This window comes from Pinus tabuliformis, chromosome 8, assembly GCF_031772625.1.
Source record: "Pinus tabuliformis cultivar Carrire ecotype Pingquan chromosome 8, CPIR1, whole genome shotgun sequence".
Lineage (NCBI taxonomy): Eukaryota > Viridiplantae > Streptophyta > Pinopsida > Pinales > Pinaceae > Pinus > Pinus tabuliformis.
The window spans coordinates 1,583,322,033-1,583,349,944 of NC_142294.1; the positions used below are offsets into that span (position 1 = coordinate 1,583,322,033).

The 27,912-nt window shown below is 43.9% G+C and overlaps 1 protein-coding gene across 1 annotated transcript in view; it reads right to left on the bottom strand.

Moving 5' to 3' along the window:
* LOC149242106 (putative aldo-keto reductase 1) overlaps positions 1-27,912 on the bottom strand; it is a 430,501-nt gene that overhangs the window by 37,429 nt on the left and 365,160 nt on the right. The window lies entirely within an intron of this gene.

Consider the following 27,912-nt stretch of genomic DNA (forward strand, 5'->3'; position numbering starts at 1 on the left):
GAGAAAAATAAATATCCACACTTGCTCAAATGATGTGGAAATAAGGTGGAAATTCATTTAAAGATCAAAGTTGAGTTACCATGTGATGTGGACTCCACATAAGCCACCAATCAAGCAAGTCGAATTTTTTGTGGAGAAGGCAACGAGTTCCAGTGACAAGATCCATGATTTGAGGAAGTTAACTCGAGCTTCAAGGAGATATCATGAGTTGACTTGAGATTGGATTAGAGTTTACTTGAGTGAGGTGGAGAGTGGTCTCATACCACTCCAGTTCACTCTCCCACATGTCGTCTCATCTAATTCGAGCTCCCTCATCAAGGATTGTGTGTGCCTCTAAGGAAGAAATCAAGTTGCCACTTGGGAAATTCGAATTTGCATGAAAGAGCATTGGGATTGTCACCTATTTGTCTTGTGATTGTCACCATTTGCTTTGGTATTGGCTCCCAAGCTTCTATAAAATAGAGCCATGGGATCTCACAATGGAATCATTTTAAACAAGCTATTGTGCTTGAGGAATTTCTACTCTCGTGTACACTTATTTCTATTGCAGTAAAAGACTTTGGGGTTCACTTATGAGGTGTTGTTCTTCTTGAGCATGGTAATATCTTGATCATTGTGTTTCATCTTTCTACTTGTGTTATTGTGTTCATTATTTTCCACTATGATTTTAGAGATTTGTTAATGTAGAGCTATCTTACATTGCCATTTGGTTTTGAAAATTTTCTCTAGATAGGGAATGTTTTAGTTGATTTTCCAATAAATCTCTAAAATTTCTTTGTCATTGTATTTTTCTAAACCCATATGGATCTAATATGTTTTTGAAGTTGTGTAGAAACATATTTAGTGTGAAAATTTCTAAATCTTTACAAACAGAAATCCTACTGCAATCACTGGTTTATCATCTCCTACTTGTTAGTTCATTCAACATGTTATTTAATTATAAGCAATGATGAAAAACACTACTACAGACTACACTAACATACAGATCATAAACTAAAACAAATATGAGACAAACACAGAAGGGACACTGTTATTTTTGGACAACGCGTCCCCGGAAAAACCCAACTTGGGAAAATTGGCGCAACATATAGCGGGTTTGTATTATTAAGCAAGCAGACTCTGAGTACAAGTTGCCTCTCACACCGGCTAACCTTTTAGAGAAATCTCAGTAGCAAGAAATACATACGAGGGTTTACCTCATTCTCCAAGTCACAACGGATCCACTCAATGCCCTGACTTCGGCAAGCTCTGTGAAATCCCATCGTAATCCCTACTTGGGCTAGCGTCTTGCCTCTAGGAGACTACGTCACCCTTTCTGCTGGATCGATTTGCTGGAGGAAGACTGTTGTTCAGCCCTCCCGGCTCAGAACCTCGCTTCTCCAGCAAAATCTCAAACTTCTAACGAATACTCTGCACTGCCACTGCAAGAGACCCCCCTAGCCTGCATCAGCACTGCGTGAGCCCCTTCCTGACTCTGATGCTACTATTGCCTCTCTGCCACAAACTCTTTGGCTCGGAACTTTTTTTCGATCCAAATCTCTGCTTCTGCCCCTCACTGCAACTCAGATCACTTATTGGATTTTCTTAGCAAACCATGCCCCAAAAAAATCAAACTGACTGATCAACTTGGTGTATCTCCAACTGACCCTCAAGCCTCCTCTTATACTTTTCCTGTTGTTGAATCAACGGTCGAGATTAAGTCCCTAATCAATGGCTAAGATTAAAACAAACTTGATCCTCGTCTCTTAGAATCTTCTTACCCATATTTTTATTAATACCCATTAATATTTTTATTTTCCTAAGTTTAGACTTAGGAACCCCATTAAAAATATTAATTATTTTAATAACTCACAATCCAGACAGAATTTCTCCAAACGATTTCTGGAACTTGGAGATCTTGTGTATTCTAGCCCCTCCACAAAATTTCGAAGCTAGAGCACATCCAATGCTACCCAAAATCAACATTTAGATCAAGCCTCAAGCGTGAGGGAAAATTCTTCGAGGAATCATCCCACTCTTAAGCAAGCTCATTGGAGAACCCACATTTGTTGTCTCCCAAGGCCTCATCTTACGATTTTGTGCTTGCAGGGATCCTTGGCCTTAGCTTGAATTTCAATTCAAAATTCATTTAAAATCATTTATCTCAAATTTTTGTGCTAATATCGATTTTATTTTGCTATTGAAGAGCATGTTGAAGATTAGGCAAGGAGAGGAGTCTTGCTCTAATTCCTTGGTCTAATTTTGTAGAATATTTTTAGTTATTATTTGCTAGCACTTCCCTTTATTTTCCACTAAGCTTGAGGATTAGTTTTGCAAAGAAAAGTCAGATTTCATTTGAAGATTGGCTCACCCTTTATTGACAGGATTGAAAAGGCAAAGGCTTGAAACTACTTACCATTTGTTTGCAGGACCTTAGCATTGTTTGGAAGACTGATTTTTTCACAAAGCCATAGACAAAAGAGGACTATGAAATTCAATGCCCTGAATCCCTACTGCAGAAACTGATTAAATTTATCTTACTTGTTAAGTTCTAACTCAAGTTATTTACAATGTTACATAGTAAACATTGAAATAGAATCTACTGCAGCCATCACACCATAAAATACTGTGGAAACAAAATACTGCACAGGAAAGAAATAAACACATACACAATTACACCATTGTTTTTGGACAAAAGTCCCCGGAAAAATCCAATGTGGGAAAATCGATGCAGCAACTGAGGGTCTGATTATTATGCAATAGTAATCTGAGTAAAAATCATTGGATACCCAAACTGGCTATCCGATATAGAGAATAAACTGGCAAAGAGGTAGTGAAAAAATATCTCACAATGTCATTAAATATCCGACACTGATCTGGACTCTGGATGAGCTTCTCTACGCTATCTCTGCGTGGGCTCATGCAGTCACAGCGTCACAGCTCAAGGGACTATGTCACCCTCTCCTTTTGGTCTTCTGCCCACTGGAAACTCGACTCCCCGGCCTTCCAGACTTTTTTCGCTCTGGATCTCGATTGCTCCCCAACAAAATTGCGGACTTCCTCTGAAGCACTGCGTTGCTTCTGCGTGGCACTGTGCTGCCTCTCTGAACCTCTTTATACCTTCTCTGCCTTGCACTCACAGGGACTGGGAAATCCCCTCCAGTCTACTATCCTCTCCCCTCACTGCAAGAAGATCACTTGATCTCTCTCCGGCAACTCAGCATTGCTACTCTTGAGAATTCGATCTCTAGATCTCAATATCTCGGTGTGTTTTCAGAGTGCCCATCAAGCTCCTTATAATCTTTTGTTGGAGCACCAACAACCAAGATTAAAACATAATCAAAGGCTAAGATTAACTGGGAGTTGATCTTTGTCTTCTTCTAGAAGATTCGCACCAGATTTAATTAATACCCTTTAATTAATCACATTTCCTAAGTTTAGACTTAGGAATACATTAAAAATGATTAATTATTTTAATTAAACCATCTCTAGGTGGAATTTTCCCAAACGATTTCTGGGTCTTGGAGAATGCATGTGTCTTAGCCTCTCTGCAAAATCTCGAGGCTAGAGCACATCCGATGCTACAGAAATCAACACTCCCTCTTAGCGAGGAATGTGCTCTAGTGCTGCAACCCACTTAAGCATCACTCGATCTCTGCGCCATCTCCTGTTGTGCTACTGATGTCTAGTTGTTGCTGCCTGCCAACTACTGCACAACTCTGATTGTTGAATCCATGTTGCTGCTAGCCCTATTGAACTGTTGCCAACATTGCAACCTTCTCTAATTGTTGTTGCAACAACTGCAACAGATAAGCATCCAAAATACTGAACCAATTGTGGTCAATATGGTGCATTCGTTGTCTGATTTCTCACTGCTACTAGCCTCTACGCTTTCACTGGAGCCACTGCGTTGTTGCTAACTCTACATTGTTGCCAACTCTGCTCAGTCTCAGACCTCTACTAGCTACTGCATCTGTCACTCTGACACCTGAATGCACCAAATGCCATTGGTCCATCTTGCTACTATTGACTATGGGCTCCATAGCAAGGTACTGATTCAAGAGGTGGGCCTCCTCAACAATCTTGCCCATCCTGTAGCTCTTTGGGGCTACAGTTCGAGATCACCCCACCTCACCCCTGAAGCCATCTCAGTGATCATGCCAAACTCTTCCTCTAATTTGGAGGACAATCTGTCGATTTCTGTAGATGCAGCGTGCTAATCCTGCTTCTCCTCCTTGTCCTTCTTTTTGAGAGGACATTGAGTGTTGTAGTTTCCAAGCTTACCACACCTGAAACACTCAATCTTTGAAATGTCCTTTCTTCTACGCTGCTCCTGCTGCCCCTTAGATGCGAGTGCCACGTCTTTCACCTCCTTTACTTGCTTCATCCCACTACTGCTGCTACCACCACTGATGGTCTTCTTCACCGGATCTCGCCTCATCTCCTCCTACAGCAGATCAGCCAAGACACGTTCCCAATCCGGTAGTTTTTCTCTGCCCAAGATACTTTGGACAAAAACTTGCCTTTCTTCAGAACGTTGTTCAATGCTAATCGTACAAACTTTGTAGGCTGTGGCGTTGTCCCTACTAAAGCCAACTGGTCGCGGACATCCTGAAGCCTAGTAAGGAAGTGGTCTATACGCTCCCCTTTCTGCATGCTCGTGCATCTCAGCTTCTCCTCAAGATACATCTTCCACTACTCGGAAGACCCTTCATACAACATAGCTAGTGCTTCCCACATCTATCCGGCAATATCTTTGCCAGCTTTGTGAGATACCACGTGATCTCAAACCCCATCGAGAATCAACCTCTTAGCTCTCGCCATCTCTTCCTTATACTTCTTAAGCGGATCTGCATCTACAGGTACAACTACCACACAATCAATATAAGTTTTGAGATCATGCTCATCTAGAAGGCAGGAAATTCTAGCCTTCTAGATCACATAGTTGGAGGCTTTGCCCAACCGATCTTGATCTCTCAACATAGTTGATGCCATCTCTTTAAAAAAGTCGAATTCCTCCTCTTCTCTGCGCTGCGGCTGCCAGCGATTCGCACTCCCTTCTGGAGTGAGAAATCCTGCACACAACCATTGCTGCCCTGCTAGGAAAATTTGAACTTCTTGGCTAGAAGTCACCCAAGGAAAGAATTCCCTCAGTGTGTGCTCTTCCTTCCTCCTGACGTTATTTGCACTAGAAAATGTGAAAATTCCACAACCGGAATCCCTACTGCAACAAACTGATGTTACTTCTGCTACTTGATTAAATCATGCAATTTATTTATTGTGTTCTATAGTAAATATCTGAGCAAATACATCTACATCCTTCACTTAATTTACATATATGCGGAAACAAAATATTGAGCAAGAAAGAAAAATATAACACATAGGACACAGTTATTTTTGGACAAAACGTCCCCTGAAAAACCCAATGCGGGAAAATTGGTGCAGCAGCTCTGAGGGTTTATTATTATGCGGGAGAAATTCTAAGTACAATTCTAGGATGCTCAACTAGCAATCCAACACAGAGAGACCACTGAACAAAAGACTGGTGAAAAGATCTCACCCTGTCACTGGAGAATCAGTGGTTGATCCTGCTGCTCTAGAGGCTCTGTGTCACCCTCTGCGTAGCCTCTACGCGGAATTGCGTCACCCTAGGCAGCTTCTGCATCACCCTTCCTGGGTATTACATTGCCTCTCCTCTGGATCCTCTGTTGGCTGAGAAATCGACCTTTTGCCTCCCAGACTCACACCCTGGCTTCCGGCAACTAAACTTCACTTCTCTCAGCAGGAACTCGACTTCCCCTCAAGGACTACGCTGCCTCTACGTCAGCACTGCATGGGCCAGCGTCAGCCTTCCTCTGGACGTCTTTTTGTTCTCTCTCTGCTTGGTACTCTCTGGAAATTCCTTCTCTCAGATTCTCACTGCCCCTCTGTTGCAAGATCTCCTCAATCGATTTTCCTCCTGAGAACTTCTCACCTCAAAAAATCAATTTTCTCAATCTTTCTGTGTGTTTTCCAAATGACCCTCAAGCCCCTTCTTATATCTTCCTGTTGGACAACCAACAACCTAGATTAAAACATTATCAAAGGCTCAGATGGTTTTTGGCTTGATCTGTGGCTTTTTCTAGAAGTTTCACCCCTGATTAGATTAATACCCATTAATATTTTAATTTTCCTAAGTTTAGACTTAGGAACCCCATTAAAAATATTAATTACTTTAATAAAATCACTTTTGGGTGGAATTTTCAAAACGCTTTCTGGGTTCTTTGGTATACTTGTGCCCAAGCCTCCCTGCAAAAATTGAGGCTTAAAGCACATCTGATGCTACCCCAAAATCAACAACAAACTGCTGCAAAATCTGCATCCCAGCTGAAGATCTGCTCGGCAAGGAAACTGTTGCTACTCCTTCTACCTTTGGTACTCTTCAATCTGGAAAACTTTATTCTTTGTCGACTCACTGAGAGAAGTAAAATTCCTATTGATTTTTGGGTAGCATTGGATGTGCTCTAGCTCCAAAATTTTGTGGAGGGGCTAGAACACATGAGATATCCAAAACCCAAAAATCATCTGGAGAAATTGCACCCAGATTGTATTTTATTAAAATAATTAATATTTTTAATGAGGTTCGTAAGTCTAAACTTAGGAAAAGTAAAATATTAATGGGTATTAATAAAAATATGGGTGAGAAGCTTCTAAGAGACGAGGATCAAATCTAATTTAATCTTAGTTGTTGATTAGAGACTTAATCTCGGCCGTTGATTTCTCAATAGGAAAAGTATAAATGGAAGCTTGGGGTCAGTTAGAGAAGACACAGAGAGATTGAGGAAATCGATTTTCTAAGGTGAGAAGTTCTCAGGAGGGAAATCGATTGGGGAGATCTTGCAGCTGAGGGGCAGTGATAGTTTGGGAATATAGACAAAGAGGCGGAGAGAAGCTTGTGGAGGCAGCACAGTAGCCAGGAGAGCTGACGCTGGGCCAATCTGGGCCCATGCAGCCTTGACGCAGAGCCAGAAGGGCCAACGCAGAGGGAGAAAGTTGCCTTCCACACAGAGAGCCGAAATTGCTAGAAACTATCGGAACAACCGGGAAAGTTGACACATTGGGCAAAAGCGCTGACGCAGAGCCTCAGAGAGCTCCATGCATGCCCATGCAATTACTACGAAGGGGCAGCGTAGTTGTAGCTAGGGAAAACCAGTTTTGCTGTCAGATTAGCCAGAAGCTGTGTAATATCCCGTTTCAGAGATTTCCCCAAAACCCCAGTGAACTCCAACCAAATACGCACAAATAATATAGTAACCGGGAAACTCAAAATGACAAAAATAATAGTGGTGTAACATATAATAATATAGGCATGAAATATAAGCAGATACTCGAGAAATGCAAAGAGAAATGCTAAGCCATTTCATTATACTGAGTAATGGAATGAGTACAGGAGGTGATTGGAAGGATGGCAACTCGACTTGCACTAGGCAAGTGAAGAAATACACTCAGAATAACAAAGGAATGGCCTCTGCGTGGGATGTTGCTGGGAAACTGTCGTGCTACTGCTACTACTGGAAATCAAATGAGGATTTGGGGTTGTTCCCATCAGAAAATGCTGAAACTCTGGAATTTGCCCCTACTCAAAAAACCCAACAAAACCCAAAAAGCTTTTCTGAAATGGCCGACCCCCAAAAATCGCCCCCTCGGGGAATCACGCAATCCCTCAAGGCCCTGCGCCGCCACTGAGTAGAATCCTCCAAAATATGGCCTAAAACTCTGCCAAACCCCTCCAATATGCAAGAGTTGATCCCTTGCTCAATATCCCAGCTCAACTCCTCCACAAATCCTCAACCCGGAACTGCTCCCAGAAGAACTGCGTCCCTCTCTCTCAAGACTGTGCAGTCTCCCAATGCTCAGCTCCACCTCAATGCCGAAGATCAAAACTACTGCAAAAAGACTGCGGAAAATACCTTGCCCAAGTAGGCACTCGAAGTCCCCCAGGGCTAACGGTGAGATCTCTGAACGAAGACACTCAGTGCACTAAACAGTGTTGCAGACTAGCTAAACAGCGAGCGTGCTCTAAGTCAAAGTGACTAGCTCAAATGCACATAATCGAATGACAAAATGAAGGGGATCCTCTCTCCTTTATAGCATTGGCCTCTCCCAATCCCAAGGCTCACCTCTTCCAACGTAATCCTCTCTTGCCACATGTTCCCTATCCATCTGCGCAGTCCCTCCAAGTGTCTGCGTGGGCCCCATCTCTGCGTGGTCCTTTGGCCCCCTTGGCTCCCCTTTAAGTCACAACGTTGTGCTACTAGGAACTGACTTTTTATTCTAAAAGTGAGTTATGTCCCATTTTCCTCACCTTTTATTTACAAATAACTATAGAAGGCAAAATTGAGCAAAATCGAATATTCTAATTAGCCATGGCTAATTAGGAATATTACAGTCTCCCCTGACAAAATGTTGCTTGTCCTCAAGAAACTGAAGTGACAGATACTGCAAAATTTTCTCACTCTCCCAAGAGGCATCCTCATCTGGTAAATTCTTCCACCTCACCAAGAACTCCCAGACCATCTTGCTCTATAGCTGCCTTTCCCTGGTATCAATAATAGCCTCTGGTTGCAACACCAAATGCCCCTCATCATCCGTGGGTGGTAGCTCATCTGTCACTGTCACATGTTGTCCCAACGCCTTCTTTAGGCATGATATGTGGAAAACATTATGAATCTTGCTGCCTTGGGGCAGCTCCAACTCATATGCTACCTGTCCAATCCTGCGTATCACCCTGTATGGCCCATAAAAGTGGGGCTTGAGCTTTTCAGCCCCCTTCTGCCTCAGTGATGACTGTCGGTATGGTTGTAATCGTAGGTAGACCAAGTCTCCTACCTCAAAATGTCTCTCCACCCGACCCCTGTCAGCATACAACTTCTGCTGGTTCTGCACTGTAGCCATGTTATCCTTGAGAGCTCGGAGAATATCCTGACTCTCTTGGATCCAGATCTTGGCTCTTGGAGCCTTGCTAGCACCAAACATCACATCAGCAAAAGATAAAGGATGATATCCATACAAAGCATAGAATGGTGACATACTGATGGACATGTGATGTGGTGTTGTATCAATACTCCCCCAGATGCAGCCACTTCAGCCATGCTTGCTGTTGCCCACTGACATAGTTACGCAAGTAGCCCTCTAGCCACTTGATAACTATCTCTGTCTACTCGTTCATCTGTGGGTGATAACTGGTACTCGGTGTCAACTCCGTCCCCACCAACCGGAAGCTCCTGCCAAAATCCACCCATGAAACGGCTGTCCTTGTCACTGGTGATGGTCTTGGGAAGACCATGTGACCTGAAAATCTCTCTGAAGAATAGCTTAGCCACCTGCGCTGCTGTGTAGTGTGCGGATATGGCGAAAAAGTGAGTACTTTGTCAGCCGATCAACGACGACAAAGATGCAATCCTTGTGCTGTACCATGGGCAACCCTGTGATGAAGTCCATCGAAATACACTCCCATTTCCCCTCCGGAATGGGAAGAGGCTGCAATAGTCCTACTGGATGGTTCATCTCCCCCTTGTTCCTTTGGAAAACATTGCACTCCCGGACATGCTGGAGTACGTCCTCCTTGAGGCCCTTCCATGAGAAACTCTCTTTAATGGCCCTGTAGGTTTTGGTAAACCTCTGATGACCTGCCAATGGTGAATTATGTGACGCCTGAAGTATCTTCTTCTTGAGCTGAGACCCCTCAGTCAAGAAGATCCGACCCTGTAGTAGATGATCTCATGATTCTCATCGACCACCTTGTACCTGTCATCCGCCACCTGCCCATCCAGAACCTCACATGCAAATCTGTCCTTGGAGTACTCCACTAAGAGTCGAGCCTTCCAGTCTGTGTCCAAGCTCATAAGAGACAACATGGTTGGCCTTCGTGAAAGGGCATCTGCTACCACGTTGTTCTTACCGTTGACATACTCAATGTCAAAGTCATATGCTTGGATCTCGCTGATCCACTTCTGCCGCCTCTCCTGTAGCTGCTTCTGCTCCAAAAAGAACTTGAGGTTGTTGTGATCAGTCCTCACCCTGAACCTGTTACCCCCCAAATACTGTCGGTACTTAGCCAATGCATGTATGATGGCCAACATCTCCTTGTCGTATATAGAATACAACCTCTCGTACAGAAAGAGCTTCCGACTCTCAAAGGCTATAGGGTGACCTCCCTGCATCAACACTGCGCCAATCCCCTCTCCTGACGCATCACACTCCAAAACAAATGGCTACGTAAAATCTGGCAACGCAAGCACTGGGCAGCTGCTCATAACCTCCTTGAGCCTGTCAAAGGCTTGTTGCGCTGTATTCGACCAACTGAATGCCCCCTTCCTCGTCAAATCCGTCAGGGGTGCAGCAAGCTGCGAGAAACCCTTGACGAACTTCTGGTAGTAAGTACAAATGCCAATGAATCCTCGAAGTTCCGTCACGTTTCTTGGCTCCAACCAATCTCTGATGGCCTTGATCTTCTCCTTGTGGACCCTCACTCCGTCCACTCCTATGATGTGTCCCAAGTATAACATCTTCGTCAACCCGAACTCACATTTGGAGAGCTTGGCATAAAACTGTTGCTCCTCCAAGATGCGCAATATTGTCTCAATGTGCTGGAGATGCTCCTCCCAAGTCCTACTGTAAATGAGGATATCATCAAAGAACGCCAACACAAACCTCCTTAAGTGACTACGGAAGATGTGATTCATGCAATACTGAAATGTAGCTGGGGCGTTGGTTAGCCCGAAGGGCATCACCAAAAACTCAAAGTGCCCATAGTGACACCTGAAGGCGGTCTTGGGAATGTCCTGCTCCCTCACGCAAATCTGATGGTACCCAGATCTCAAATCAATCTTTGAGAAGAACCGTGCTCCTCTCAACTCATCCATCAACTCATCGATCTCGGGTATGGGGTATCTGTTCTTCAGGGTCTTCTTGTTCAGGGTCCTATAGTCAACGCACATCCTCAATGTGCCATCCTTTTTCTTCGCCAACACCACGGAAGAAGCAAAAGGACTCGTGCTCGGCCGAATGTGCCCAAGAGCTAGCAACTCCTAAATGGCCCGCTCAATCTCATCCCGATAGGCCTTGGGATGCCTATAGGGGTTAGTAATCACTGCCTGTATGTCCTGCTCAAGCTCAATGGTGTGCTCAAACCCCCCGTCCGGTGGCTATCCCGGTGGAATCTCCCCAAACACTGTGGCATACTGGTTAAGGATGGCTTGTATCTCTGGGTGCACCATCTACCCTGTAGTCCATGCCTCTGATGCACATAGCTCCACTGCCCACTCTATGTCTCCCTTCCGAAAGATTGCCTCCATCCGATGTGCTGAAACTATCTGAGGCGGGTATGTGTGTTGTCCCCGTATCTTCTCATGCCTCCCTGTCTTCTCATCATCCCACTCCATCTCTAAGGCCTTCCAATTTGTAGTGACCTTCCCTAGAGTGATGAGCCACTGAACACCCAGTACTATGTTGGTGTCCAGAATATTGACCACGAAGAAGTGGTCAGTCAGTGTGTAGGTGCCCATCATCACTGATAACTCTGGAACATAACGAGCACACACCATGGTCTGATCTCCTGGGACCAAAATTGAAAATCCATCGAAGCTCTCTATCAGTATACCTCTCCGCTCAACCATCTATGCATCGATGAAGTTGTGGGTGGCCCCACTGTCAACCAAAACTGATACTCACTGGCCACGTACTGTCCCCCATACGCGTAGCGTCAAATACTTGGGAACTCCTTGCATTGCTGCAAGGGCTCCTCCGGTAGGTGCAAAAGCTGCACCACCTGCTACTGGTGGTGGAGGCGACAAGAGACCTTGCATGGCATGACTATCTCCTACCTCCACATCATCCTCCTCATCCTATTCCCCGTTGCTCTCGGAAAAGACCTCAATAAAATGTGCTTTGCCAGTGGCATATCTATGTCCTGGTGCCCACGACTCCTGACAGGTGAAGCACAACCGCTTCTTCTTCAACTCCCTCTTGGCATCATCATCAATCTGTACCCGTCCTGGATTCCCCTTGGGAGGCGGAATCCTCACATCCTTCCCCTTAGGCTGAAAAGCCTGTCGCTGGGGGTAAGGTGTCTGGGTCCCGGGGAAGACATCCTGTAAGTCCCGAGTCCTGCTAATAGCATCCTGAAGGGTGGTTGGTCTAGCGGATCTGACTGGACCCCAAAGTGGCTGTGCTAACCCCTCAACATACATGTAGATCCTCCGTGTCGTGGATAGATCTGGCAACATCACTGAAACCCTCAAAAAGTCTGCAATGTAGGTCTCTGGGCTCCCTGTCTGTTTGAGCCTCGTCAGCTCAACAAAGTGTTGTTCCGGATCCCTCCGGTCAAACCTTTCAATCAATCTCCTAGTGAACTCGGCATACATCGTCACTGTGGAATGCCCGAGTGTAACCATCCCATGGAACCACCAATCCTGGGCCTCACCATCCAAATGTAATGTCGCCACCTTGATGGCCTTTGTCTCCGACATCTAGTTAAGCTGGAAATAAATGTCCAGCTTCTCCACCCAAGACCTTGCCGAACTGTTTGATGAGCCATCAAACGTAGGCAAGTGAAATCTACTAGCAGTGCGATGGGTGTCTCCATCGTGATAATGCCGGTATCCTCTGTGATGGTCGCGGGGTCTACTATCCCGCTGGAGCTGAACAAAGTCTCTGAATGAGAGAGCATCCCTGAACTCCTGCCCATAGGCCTGGTACTCCGCAAAATAATCGCCCATATGACCGGGCTCTGCCTCTTGCTGTGCTTCGGCCCCCGTATCTGCTCCTAGGAAAGTGGGCATGGTAGAGCGTATAGGGGCATGTGAGGCCACCTGCTGAGTAGTATCATGCTAAGTGGCACCCTGCTCTGGCAAATGGTGAGATGCACCCGATCCCTCTCCAACCTGGAAAACTCGTGGGCTCTCACACTGTCTAGCCTCCATCGTCGTGAATATCTGCCCCATCACCTCGATCTGCTTCGATAGATCCTGCACTGATTTGAGGAGCATGTCTACAAATTTCTTCCTGTCATCATCTGCCGTTGGTTCCTCCTGCTCTCGTCCACCACAGGCTCCTCCTGTTCTATGTCCACCACCCGAACACAGTCTCCCTCTTCGTAGGTGTTCTCCAACCTACGCCCAGTGTCTCTGTATCTCCTACCTCTGTAACAGATGTAGGGCTTTTCCCCCGGTGTCATAGATTGCTAGCTCCACAGGCTGAGCCAGATCTATGCTCCGATACCACTGTAATATCCCGTTTCGGAGATTTTCCCCAAAACCCCAGTAAACTCCAACCAAATATGTACAAATAATATAATAACTGGGAAACTCAAAATGATAAAAATAACAGTGGTGTAACATATACTAATATAAGCATGAAATATAAGCAGATACTCAAGAAATGCAGAGAGAAATGCTAAGCCATTTTATTATACTGAGTAATGGAATGAGTACAGGAGGTGATCAGAAGGATGGCACCTCGACTTGCACTAGGCAAGTGAAGAAATACACTAAGAATAACAAAGGAATGGCCTCTGCGTGGATGCTGCTGGGAAACTGTCGTGCTGCTGCTACTGCTGGAAATCAAATGAGGATTTGGGGCTGTTCCCCTCCTCAAAAAATGCTGAAACTCTGGAATCTGCCCCTACTCAGAAAACCCAGAAAAACCCAGAAAGCTTTTCTGAAATGGCCGACCCCCGAAAATCGACGCAATCCCTCAAGGCCCTGCGCTGCCACTGAGTAGAATCCTCCAAAGTACTGCCTGAAACTCTGCCAAACCCCTCCAATATGCAAGAGCTGATCCTTTGCTCAATATCCCAGCCAGTGTTGCACGAAGCGCCCCCCCCTGGTTCCAAGCCCCGAAGCGCGTCCCGTACGGAAGCGCCTAGGAAGCTTGGCCGGAAGCGCGCTTCCGGATTCCGGATTTTTTAGCCGCTTCCTGGAAATTTGGAAGCGCTGGCGCTTCCGAAGCGCCGAAGCGCGCTTCGTACGGCGCTTCCCAGACGCTTCCCAGACGCTTCCCAGACGCTTCCGTACGCTTCCAGAAAAGCTTCCGGAAAAGCATTTAGAAAATCGTTTTTTTTTCAATTTTTTTTTTAAATTTTAGGTAAGTTTGCTTGTTGGGGGTGGGTCCACCTTGGGTTAGGGTGACAAATGAAAGCAAAAAAAATATAAATATAGCAGATGCTCCCTCATGGTAATGTTAAATTCTTAAAGTAAAAGTGACATTCTCCTTTATTTTTCATTTTCATCCTTTTACTTACATTTTTAACATTACCATGAAATGACTCAGAATGTTTGAGAGTGGTTCCAGCCTCATTGGACTTCATATGGAGAAAATAGAATTTCATATCCTATTCAAAATTCAGCAGACTTAACAGTTTTCAGGTATTCAGGATCAATGGGATTGTGGCATTTCATTAGATTATATCAAGTATGAAGGTATGCGATTAGCATTTAATCAAGAGCACCAAGCCCTATATGTACCCTGGTGTTGGTGGTGTTAATTGTTGAACTCCTTTGTCACGCGGCACGCCCTTAGCAAAAAATTACCTTTCAATCAAGTCAAAATCATCGATCAAACATGTTAAGCTTTTTCTACCAAATTTTAAGTCTTGAATTAGGTAGTTTGATCAAAATTGGGCAATGTTGACTAATATCCCTAGACAATCGAGGTAGAGGCAAAGGCTAGACAAGAGGAGAAGAATCTAGATTCTAGATCATTAATGTACAATGGATGTTATATCTATCTTGATTTATGCAAAAATATGCATGTTTTCATGTCTTCTACAATTAATTTGGTATTTGGGATGTTTGTTTTGAGTATAAATGCAAAAAAATATATATATATAGCAGACGCTTCCGCGGACGCTTCGCTTCCTAGATTTTTGGAAAATGACGCTTCGGCGTCCCCGCTTCCAAAAAACGCTTCCGCTTCGCTCCCGCTTCGTGCAACATTGATCCCAGCTCAACTCCTCCACAAATCCTCAACCCGGAACTGCTCCCACAAGAATTGCATCCTTCTCTCTCAAGACTGTGGAGTCTCCCAATGCTCAGCTCCACCTCAATGCCAAAGATCAAAACCACTGCAAAAATACTGCGGAAAATACCTTGCCCAAGTAGGCACTCGAAGTCCCCCGGGGTTAAGGGTGAGATCTTAGAACGGAGACACTCAGTGCACTAAACAATGCTGCAGACTAACTAAACAGCTAGCGTGCTCTAAGTCGAAGTGACTAGCTCAAATGCACATAATCGAATGACAAAATGAGGGGGCTCCTCTCTCCTTTATACCATTGGCCTCTCCCAATCCCAAGGCTCACCTCCTCCAACGTACTCCCCTCTTGCCGTGTGTTCCATTTCCATCTACGCAGTCCCTCCAAGTGTCTGCGTGGGCCCCATCTCTGCGTGGTCCTTTGGCCCCCTTGGCTCCCTTTTAAGTCACAACATTGTGCTACTAGGAACTGACTTTTTATTCTAAAAGTGAGTTATGTCCCCTTTTCCTCACCTTTTTATTTTTCCAAGGAAAAAAAACCGAGCTTTTCTATTATAAAAATAAAAGAGCTACAAACAGATGAGTTAACATCCAGCAGTTTGAGAACTGCCTGAAACATTCAGTATGTTGCCACATGGGCTCGCATCGTTAGTGAACTAACGTGCACAAAGAATAAGAAGGAGAAGAGAAAAGAGAACGAAAAAAGGGAAAAAACCTGGCATCCGGCTCAGGTTTTTCGCCCCTTTTTCTTCTCAACCTTGCGCCACTCTCCCACAGTGGGCTCGGTCGAGACAATGACTAACTGGGCTGTTTCATTTTGTTGCCCTGTTTCTTTATCTGAGTCTGATGTATCTGAATGATGCTGCCGTTTGATGCCTCCCATGCTTTGATCCACGCTTGTCATCTGTTGCTGGGTCTCTGCCTGGACAGAATGTGGCTGTAGCTCCTTGTTGACTGTTGTATTTTCCTTTTGGGTCTCTAGATCAACCTCCTCTATGTTTGTATCGTCCTCCTCTTCTTCTGTTTCTGCATCTTCTGATACTGTGGGAACTTTCTTTTCCTCGGTTTTCTTCTTTATGACATTGTCTATGTTCTGCCATCCTTTGTGCTTCCTTTGTTGTGGCTTGTTCTTGTTATGGCTTTTGCATGCATTGAACAAATGACCTGTTTGTTGACATCCCCTGCATCTGAATGCTGTGTTCTCATAGTCCAAAGATTGTTTCCATTGAGTATTGTTAAAATTCAGAATGATGCTTTCTGGTAACCCCTGGCTGAGATCTACCTCGACGCAAATTCTAGCAAAGGTAAAGATCCCTTTTAAATGTCTCTCTGTATCTATCTTTAACATTCTTCCGAGAGTATTTCCTATGGCTGCTAAGGATGAAAAGTGCCAAAAATGCATCGGAAGATTATGTAGCCTTACCCATACCGGCATTTTTGATACCACCATGGAGTTTGGATCAAACTCCGGGAACCCGGGGGTAACGAATAATCCCGCACTGCCCCAGAACCATGGTCCTTCGGTAAGAGCTTTATCCTTATCTTCTTCGGCTCGAAAGACTACTATGAAGAATCCTTTCGAGCATAGGTGAATCCGGCAGTTTTTTGTCCATGTCATGTGTATCCATTGGAACAAAGCATCCGATCTAGGCCAGAAACCGTTAAATCTACAGATGATTGCAGTTTTTTGTAGATCTGTGAAAATGCCCTTTACCTCTGGGATATCCAACAGAATGGAGGGGCTCTCTGGTGCTTCATCTACAATATACTGCCCTGGGGGGGTATTTACATTTGCATGTTCTTTCCCCTTTTGAGTTTCTGTCCCCTTTGCTGCATCTCTGTAGGATCCTGTAGGTTTTGATGTAGATCCCTTTGTTCCACCTCGCAGCCGGAGATTAAGAATAACAGTTGAATCTTTTGCAACCCTGTAATGCTGGAGGGTGTGTTGATCCTGCATGCATAACCCAGAAAATAATAAGTTTTGTGATGCAGCTGGAATGCCCAGTTTGACCTGTATCTCTTTTTTTAAGTCCAACACAGTCATCCATACCCAGATCTGCACACAAAAGTGCCTTCCTTCTGTTGATCTAATAAAGATTTGTTTCAGATCTGCTATGTCTGCCTTGTTCTGGTTCCTTGTTACTGGTTTGAGTTCTGGAACTGGTTGGCTTTCAAATGACTTATGCCTAGATCTGGCCAGATCCAATCGTTTCGCCCCGTGTTTATAGTGAATGGCCCGTTCAGTTGAGCCGTTTCCCCGATCTGGGTATCTGAGAGGATGCTGGGGGCTTTGTATCATACGCCCAGAGGGCGCCTTGAAGATGGCCTTCTCGTGGCTAAACTTTCCGGCTGTCAAGATAGCCGCCTCCCTCTCCAGAGCCCCCGAGAACAGGGTGACCTCAACCCTTTGGAGTACCGGCTCCCGCTTTCCGTCCCGGAGTAGATCTTTAACCAAAACCTTGGAAAACAGCCGTAATGTGGATCGAAACCGCAGCAATCCCAGAAGGGGTTCCCCTTTTGCGCGGGCAAGGATATCTGTCCAAGGTGAGCAGCCAGCGGTGGAGGTCTCATCACTCCGAAAGTGAGTGAAGGGCGATAGATCTGGGAAATATATCCCCAAACAGTGAAACGCATTGCCCCGATTCGCCCTGAGACAGACAGATCGAGCCAAAGGAAGAGGAAAGATCTCGAGAAAAAAAAAGTGTTGGATCAAACCCTGCAGCGCCTCTTCGTTTATGGATCCGGGCCACTCCCTGCAAAAACGATCGCAAACTATGAAGCCCACGTCCTGGTTCCAATCCGATCCTGCATCCAATAAACCAGTGGGGGCATCGCCGGCGGCCACAAGACCTGCTGAAACCCTAACTTCGTATACGCCGGCCATTGCTCCGCCAATTCGTCCGTTCCAAGATATTTCCTCACCTTTTTATTTACAAATAACTATAGAAGGCAAAATTGAGCAAAATCGAATATTCTAATTAGCCATGGCTAATTAGGAATATTACAATCTACTGGGTGAAGTGAGGTAAAACTCACTCATGTTTTCTGCCATTGTATTTTTGTCACTGGTTTGCCGAGAGGGTAACCAGCATTTGTATTCAGAACTTCTGTTTAATAATAGAAAACCCTCAGAGTTGTTACACCAGGTTTCCCGTATTGGGTTTTTCCAGGGACATTTAGTCCAAAACTAAGTGTGTCCTTTGTGTGATTGTCTTATTTATTTTTCAGTACTTGATCTATATATTGGTGTAGGCTGCAATGTATTTGCATTAATCTTTTTTGAATATTTCTGAAAATAGCTTGTTAAATGAAGAACACAAGTAGGTAATGCAAGTCAGTTTACTGCAATAGGATTTCTGGTTTGTTAGATTCAGAAATTTTCACATGGTATCAGAGCAATTGCAGATCAAGGAGGACTGAAGCCATCGGCGAATGGATATAGGAAAATTTGCGCTGAAGACAGTTGTCTTAAGAGACAACACAATTTTTGGGTGAGACAGCAGAGGAGGGGTGACGCAGTCACCAAGGGAGGCTCACGCAGAGGCTGCATTAGCGTGATTGGGTGACGTCCTTGCTACAGAAGGCAACGCAGTGATTGTTGGGCTAGCGCAGAGACTGTTGAGTCTCGTTTTTCCAATTATCGTGGCTAGAGGTGCAGCGCAGACTTCATCCGGAGTTGCTAGTGGGGTGCTAATTCTGTTGGTGTAGAATAATACCTAGTGGGGCAGAAGCAAAGTAGAGGGAATCAGTGCCTCATAAGATTTCTTGCCAAGAAATCTAGATCCAATGTTGAGCAGCAGCAAGAAGTGATTAGAGAGGGGTGGTTAGACAGTGGCTGGCAAAAGGATTTCCGTGAGGGAAATTGAAATTCAGAGGGAGCTTGTTCCTTCAAGGAATTCTAGCGCCAGAGAAATCCAGATCCAAGTTTTGTTGGGGCATTAGCGAAATAGGGAGAAGAGAACCAGTTCGACATTTATTTGAGCAGAGATGGCCGTTAATGAACTAAGGGATCAGGACAGGTTGGATGGAGCATCCAACTTCGTCATCTGGAAGGCCAGAATCCTGGCAGTTTTGGATAAAAATTGCATCACGGATTATGCCTTGAAGAGTTGTTGTTCTGGTTGATGTTGATTCTCTCAAGAAGTACGAGGAGGCTCAGGCTAAAGCAAAGTGCATGATCTTGGACGGGGTCAAGGATCATGTGATCCCACATATTGCTAGGAAGGACACAGCAAGGGAAATGTGGGAGGCCTTGACCACTTTGTACAAGGGAACTTCCATTTAGCGGAAGATGTTGCTTGAGAGTCAGCTGAGACAGTTTCAGATGCAGAAGGGAGAAGAAATCGATCTCTTCCTTCTCAGGTTGTAAGGGATTCGTGACCAACTAACTTATGTAGGGGCTACACTAGATCCTGAATTTATGGTCAGGACTACCCTGAATACAGTCACTGAAGACTGGGAAACCTTTGTCCAAAGCATCTTGGGTAGGGATTCTCTTCCTAGTTGGGAGGAGATGTGGGCATCTCTTCGACAGGAAGAGATCAGACGGTTGGCTAAGGTGGGAAGCAGCAGCAAAAGGGATCCGAGTCAAGAAGGAAGAAGAGGAGGATACAGCAAAAGAGAAAGAAAAAGGACATATCTAAAGTCAGATGCTTCAGATGTGGAGAAATGGGTGATTTTGCCACACAGTGCTCTCGGAAGAAGGGCAAGGAAGAGAAGTTTGACTCAAAGGCTGATTCAGCGAAAGCTAACAAAGAGGACGATGATGATTGCTCCATGAGTGCTCATGCACCTCTAGAGAAGAGGTGGGGCGATATTGAGCTGTAGTCAGGAGGACTACATGTAGGGCAGGATACTTGAGGTGCCCAAACTTTTGGATCACATATGGCTGTGGGAGCCCTTAATGACAGTAGCAGAATGACGGGAGTCAATTGTTGTGAGAGATGATGGAACAACAGTGGCAAAGCTAGAGCACCAAATTCTGAAGCAGCGCAGTGGAGTGTTGCAGCAGTGCGGAAGGCACAGAGCAGATACAACAGCAATGCATTAGCATCAGAGGGTCAGCACAAATTAGCAGCAGACGTAGCTTCAGCGTCAAGGAACATCCAGACTGACCAGCATCTCAGCTTTTGGGTCGTTTTTCAGTTGTTTACTTCTCAGCAACTGAGTTGCAGTGCAGCAGTTGGCAGTGGTAGTGCTATGGCCAACATGATGCAACATATTGAGAGGGAGTTGCAGTAAAGATGCAACAGTGACAGTGGCAGTGTCAAGGGCAATAATACAGATTGCAACAGTGCAGTGGATGAAGGGCAATAGGCCGAGTATCAGCAGCACAGAGGACCAATGCCAGAGATTAGTGTCATACTGCTACTGGGAAGTATTGCTAGCGCACATTCCTCACTAAGTGGGAGTGTTGATTTTTGGGTAGCATCGGATGTGCTCTAGCTCCGAAATTTTGTGGAGGGGCTAGAACACATGAGATCTCCAAGACCCAGAAATCGTTTAGAGAAATTCCACCCGGATTGTATTTTATGAAAATAATTAATATTTTCAATGAGATTCCTAAGTCTAAACTTAGAAAAATTAAAATATTAATGGGTATTAATGAAAATATGGGTGAGAAGCTTCTAAGAGACGGAGATCAAGTCTAATTTAACCTTAGCCATTGATTAGAGACTTAATCTCGGTCGTTGATTTCTCAACAGGTAAAGTATAAATGGAGGTTTGGGGTCAGTTGGAGAAGACACACAGAGAGATTGAGAAAATCGATTTTCTGAGGTGAGAAGTTCTTAAGAGGGAAATCGATTGGGGAGACCTTGCAGCTAAGGGGCAATGGTAGTTCGGAAATATAGACAGAGAGGTGGATAGAAGCTTGTGGAGGCCGTGCAATGGCCTGGAGAGCTGACGCTGGGCCAGTCTTGGCCCAAGCAGCCTTGACACAAAGCTAGAAGGGCCAGCGGAGAGGGAGAAAGCTTCCTTCACCGCAGAGAGCCGGAACTACCGAGAACTGTGAGAACAGCCGGGAAGCTGAAGCAATGGACAAAAGAGCTAACGCAGAGCCTCAAAGAGCTCCACACAGGGCTACTACGGAGGGGGAGCGCAATTGTAGCCGGGGGCAACAAGTTTCGCTGCCAGAATCTACCGGGTGAAGTGAGGTAAAACTCATTCAGGTTTTCTGCCATTGTATTTCTCTGTCACTGGTTTCCCGGGAGGGCAACCAACATTTGTATTCAAAACTTCTGCTTAATAATAGAAAACCCTCATAGTTGTTGCACCGGTTTTCCTGCATTGGGTTTTTTTGGGGACGTTTACTCCAAAAATAAGTATGTTCTTTGTGTGATTGTCTCATTTATTTTTCAGTACTTGGTTTGTATATTGGTGTAAGCTGTAGTGTATTTGCATTAATATTTTCTGAATATTTCTCAAAATAACTTGTTAAATGAAGAACACAAGTAGGTAATGCAAGTCGGTTTATTGTAGTAGAATTTCTGGTTTGTTAGATTCAGAAATTTTCACAATTCCCATGAAAAACTGACCCTTTTGGCCAAGGAAATATGTTGCCCTTGAGAGTTTCGATTTGCTGCCTACATAGAAATTCTAACTGCCTCCTTCCTTCTGCACTGAGCTCTCCGACTTACGATCTTTGCTTTGATACCATGTGAAAATTCGGTGACCCAAATCCTTACTACAGCAACTGATTAAATTTCTCCTACTTGTTAAGTTTTGAATCAAGCTATTTATAGTGTTACACAGTGAACATCGAAATAAAATATACTGCAGCCTTTACAACATAAAATACTGCATAGGAGAGAAATAAAGACACACACAATTACACCATTGTTTTTGGACAAATGTCCCCAGAAAAACCCAATATGGGAAAACCAGTGCAATAGTTGAGTGTTTGATTATTATGCAATAGTAATCTGAGTACAAATCATTGGATTCCCAAACTAGCTATCCGATACAGAGAATAAATTGGCAAAGAGGTAGTGAGAAAATATCTCACACTATCACTAAAGATCCAACACTGATCTGGGCTTTGGATGAGCTTCCCTACACTATCTCTTTGTAGTCTCTGTGTGGGCTCATGCAATCACTGGGTCATAGCTCAAGGCACTGCATCACCCTCTCCTTCTAATCTTCTTCCCACTAGAAACTCAACTCCCTGGCCTTTAGGACTTATGCACCAACTTTTGGCTCTAGATCTCAACTGCTCCCCAGCAAAATTACGGACTTCCTTGGAAGCACTGCGTTGCCTCTGCATGGCAATGTGTTTCCTCTCTGGATCTCTCGATGCCTTCTCTACCTTGCACTCACCAGGACTGGAAAATCCCCTTCGGTCTACTATCCCTACCCCTCACTGCAAGAAGAACACTCGATCTCTCTCCGGCAACTTAGCGCTGCTCATCTTGAGAATTCGACCTCTAGATCTCAATATTTCAGTGTGTTTTCCAAGTGCCCATCAAACTCAATCTTATAATCTCTGGTTGGAGCACCAATGGCCAGGATTAAAACATAATCAAAGGCTATGATTAACTGGGAGTTGATCTTTGTCTTCTTCTAGAAGATTCGCACCAGATTTAATTAATACTTTATAATTAATCACATTTCCTAAGTTTAGACTTAGGAATATATTAAAAATGATTAATTATTTTAATTAAATCATCTCTACGTGGAACTTTCCCAAATGATTTCTGGGTCTTGGAGAATGCATGTGTCTTAGCCTCTCTACAAAATCTCGAAGCTAGAGCACATCCAATGCTACAAAAATCAACAAGGACTAACCTCTCTTCTCTTGCACAAGCATTCATCTATCTTGGAGGTTGATTTTCAAATGCAAAAAGGCCTTGAGCATTTTCAAATTTGAAAGCCTTCTTGTTGTACTTCTTTAGTTATTAATTTTGATTTTCAACAAGGAGATCTAGTGCTCAAAAGCATCACATGTTGTAAACATCCTCCTTGAAGGTTTCCCATCTTTGTAGCAAGTTAATAAAAGATCCAAATTTCTTGAGATCTAACTTTCTTGTAGGAGCTTTGGTTTCACCCATGACATCCCTTTGTTGATTTGGAGTAGCATCAGATGTGCTCTAAGCCATGAAAATTGGTGGAAAGCCTAAAGTACATGAGATCTCCAAGGCCCATAAATGGTTTGGGCAGATTCTACCCGGTTTAGGAGATATTAAAATAATTAATATTTTTAATGGAGTTCCTAAATCTAAACTTAGGAAAAATAAAATATTAATGGGTATTAATATAAAACTGGGTTAGAAGGTTCTAAAGGACATGGATCAAGCCAAATCTAAACTTAGCTGTTGATTAGAATGTAATCTCGGCCATTGAAGGACCAACAGAAAAAGTATAAGAGGAGACTTGAGGGTCGATTGGAGATACACCAAAGTGATCAGTCATTCGATTTTCTAGAGCAGGGTTTGCTAAGTGAAATTGAATCAGTGATCAGTTTGTAGTGAGGGGCAGTGAGTACGAGGCAAAGAAGTAGAGACAGTTCCGGAAGACCAGCGCAAAGGCAGAGAGGCAAACGCAGAGCCAAAGGGAGCCATGCGGAGGCAGCAGAGATTATGCAAAGGCCAGAAGAACCTGCGTCATCCACGCAAAGGCTGCAGGAGTGACGCAGAGAGCCAGAGAGGTTGCGCAGAGCCTCAGATGGCTGACGCATAGGGTTTCAGGCTGACGCAGAGGCCAAGAGAGCTGACGCTAAGCTTCAAATTGTGTTGGAGAGGAATTTCGTGGAGTAGACTTTCTGAATATCTGCTTCCGAGGAGAGGTATTATTGCCGGATTTTGTATCTTTGTCGAGTGAGCTAGTTTGGCACCCAGTGTACTCAGAAAAGAGATGCTTAATAATAAAACCCTCAAAACCACTGCATCAGTTTTCCCAAGTTGGGTTTTACTATGGACATTTGTCCAAAAATAACGGTGTCCCTTGTGTGTTTGTCTATTTCTTTCAGCTGATGATCTGTAGATGGTTGAGACTGCATTATGTTTATTTCAGTATTTATATGGTTAAATAACTTGTTAGTAATTAAACAAGTAGGCGAAATAAACCAGAGAATACAGATAAGATTTCTAACAGGTACTACTTAGAAATTTCAAAATGGTATCGGAGCATTGCAGATCGCAGGAGAGCTAAAGGCACCAGCCGAATCAGAGTATTTGCAAAAGAAACAGTTGTCCCGAGTGATAAGAGTTGTTCCTAGAAGAAAACGATAGAGATGGGTTGACGCAAAGGGCATGCATCATCAATTTGAGCCAGAGAGCGGCTAGCGCAGAAGCTAAGGTAAGCAGAAGAGGCTCACGAACAGCCACGCAGAGACTAGGAGGGTTGACGCAGTTGGCTGGTTGAGCGATTCAGCCAGTGCCGGGATTGCACAGAGCCTAGAGGCTTAGTCTTTCAGCTGTTGGGGCATAGGAAGTTGTGGGCAGATCCGAGAGAGTGAAGCTGGTGGAGTGTTGTTGCCGAGACAGAACAGTACCTAACGGGGCAAAACCAAGGTAGAGGGAGTCGCTACCTAGGCGGATTTCTAGCCAAGAAATCCATATCAGTGTTGCAGGTGCATAGGGGATCAGGAGAGGTACGACTCGATGGTTGGGAGGAGGATTTCCATGAGGGAAATCGAGACTCAAAGGGAGTCTAGCAGAGAACTTCCAGACAGGAAGTAGAGACTCAGAGGGATTCGAAGGGAGAACTTCCAGAGGGAAGTAGAGACTCAGAGGAGCCAAAAAGGAGAGCAAAGAGATGGCCATGAACAGACTGAGGGATCAGGATACGTTGGATGGGGCTTCTAACTTTATGATCTGGAAGGCCAGGATCTTGTCCGTTCTAGATAGACGTTGCATCAAGGCCTTCACCTTGAGAACCATGGCTATCCCAGTTGACCTAGCTGACAATGAAAGGTATGAGGACGTAATGGCTAAGGCGAAATGCATAATCCTTGATGGGGTCAAGGATCATGTGGTCCAACATATTGCCGAGAAGGAGACGACAAAGGAAATGTGGGATACCTTGAAGACATTGTATCAAGGCACTTCTGTGTAGAGGAAGATGTTACTAGAGAATCAGCTACGGTCGTACCAGATGCAGAAGGGGGAGCAAATAGATCACTTCTTCAGTAGGTTGCAGGAGATCCGAAACCAGTTGACTTCCATAGGGGCCACACAGGATCAGGAGTCGATTGTGAGGACCGCCCTAAACACATTCTCCGAGGAGTGGGAGACATTCGTCCAGAGTATTCCGGGCAGAGCGAATATTCTAGGATGGAAGAATTGTGAGCAGCGCTTCACCAAGAAGAGATCAGACGGCAAACCAAGACAGGAAGCAACAACAAAGGGGCCTGGGTCAAGAAAGAGGAGGAAGAGGATGCAGCTCTGGCATCTGCAGGAGTGTTAATTCCCTATACTAATAGTGTAACCCCTTATTGTTATTAGTACAACCCCCTTATTATATTGTTGTGCCCATGTAGTCCCCATATTGTTATTATTGTGCCCCATAGAAGCCCACTATTGTTATTATTGTGCCCTTACATTATTATTGTTATGTCGGCTCTGATTATATTATGACCCCTTAAACTCCTATATATAGAAAAGAGGTCTTGTCATTTGTATCATCAAAGAATTGTTCATTTGTGTAATGTAAAGGAGGTTGCCCCCCTCGAAGAGGATGAATTCTAAGACGTTGATCTATCTTTTCTATCTTTTTGTGAGCTGGTTTCATAACATTTGGTATCAGAGCTTTGGATTCTAGGGTTTCACTGCTCCAAACAGGTCATCGTGGAATTTTCACTATAACTTTTTCGCTACGAAGTTTCAGAAGCTAAAAAAAACCCATTTGAGAAGAGATCGGTCTGAAACGCGGGTCCGAATTTCAGATCTTGTCTCGCTATATTTTCGGAGATATGATCTAAGGAAGTTAGGGTTTTTGCAAGCTCCAGAATTTCATCTCAAACAGGCCATCGTGGAATTTTCGCTATAATATTTTTTCTACAAAGGCTCAGACTCTGAAATTAAAACCCATTTGAGCCGAAATCTTGGTGAAGCTCGAGTCCGAATCTCAAATCTTTTCTCGCTATATGTTCGGAGATATAATCTAAGTTAGGGTTTTTGCATACTCCCGAATTACATTCTAAACAAGTGACCTTGGGAAAATCGTCATAACTTTCTCTCTGAGCAACAAATTGAAATTTTGTAAGAAGTTACAGAAAGAGGACAAGCTATAGTTCTCTGTGTATAATTTTCAGATCCGAAGGTCGAAACAGTGACACGCGGCACATCATACAAGTTCGCTCTACTGAAACATTATATAATGAGGTCATCTTAGGAGATTGGGCATAACCCTTTCGTTGAGAATCAAATTCTAATCAGACTTGTGGGGTTAGAAAGAAGACTCGGAGGAATACTGTAGGACACAATTTCAGAACTTGGAGATTTGAAATTACCGAGTTACAGTCATTTCAAGATCAATCTCCTAAAATAAAGAAAAGGCGATATGAGGAAGTTTGATGGCAAGGATCTGGTAAATTGGATACTACAGATGGAGCAATATTTTGATCTACATGAGGTTCAACTATTACAAAAGGTACATATTGCATCTCTATATTTAGAACCAAATCAATTTTTATGGTATAAAGGGCTTTGTTCTCGTAAAGCACTTCTCGCTTGGTCAATTTTCACAGAAGAAATGATAGCACATTATGAGGATACAAAGAGTAACACCTTTAGTCAATTGATAAATTTCAAACAAAAGGGTTCAATGGCAAAGCACATTGAGGACTTTCAAAAATTGAATATAAAGGTAAATGATATTCCAGAGAAGCAAAGGATTGATGTCTTCATAGGGACCTTAAAGGATAACATTCAACATGAGGTTCGTCTGTGGGAACTTGATTCACTGGAGAAGGCATTCAGGCTGGCAAGAAAAATTGAAAGCGAAATTATGGAAACAAGGAATTCCACCACTCACGAATATAATTATGGAAGTGTTTTTTCTCCTAGCCTTCCACAACCTACAAGGTTTACACAACAACAATTGGAAGAAAATAGAGAAAAAATGGCTTTGTTACAATTGTGATAAGCGTGCTGAGAAGAAATTATTTTACATAGATTATGAAGAGGAGGAAGAAATGAATCAAGAAACATCAAAAGAAAAGGATATACACCAGGAACCAACCCCAGAGAAAGAAGAAATAAATCCAACCATATCTTGTAAAGCATTGGCAAGAATTACCACTCCTCAAACTTGCAAGATAGAAGAACATATCAAAAAGAAAAAGGTTAAGGAAGTGAAAGATCACATCGAGAAAGAAGAAATGAATCCGACCATATCTTGTAATGCATTGGTCAGAATTACCACTCCTCAAACTATCAAGATAGAAGGACATATCATGAAGAAAAATGTTCAAGTAGTGAAAGATCACATCAAGCATCAAGAAATGAATCCAACCATATCTTGTAATGCATTGGAAGAAATTACGACTCCTCAAACTCTCAAGATAGAAGGACATATCAAGAAGAAAAAGATTCAAGCAGTGAAAGATCATATCGAGCATCAACAAGATGTTCTCCAACTTTTAAAGGATAATGCCACTTTGGTGCAAAATCGAATGAAACAACGGGCATATCAACATTGCAGTGAAAGAAGTTTTGATGTAGGCGATTGGGTATATTTACGGCTACATCTCAGGCAAGCTATTTATGAGAAGGAAATGTTGGCAATACTACATGCACTTAAGAAATGGCGACCTTACCTAATGGGAAGACACTTCAAGGTAAAAATGGATCATGATAATCTTAAATAGTTTTTAGAACAAAGATTATCTTTAGAAGAACAGAAAAAATCGGTCACAAATATGTTGGGTTATGACTTTGAAATCATCTACAAAAAGGGGAAGCAAAATGTTGTTGCAGATGCACT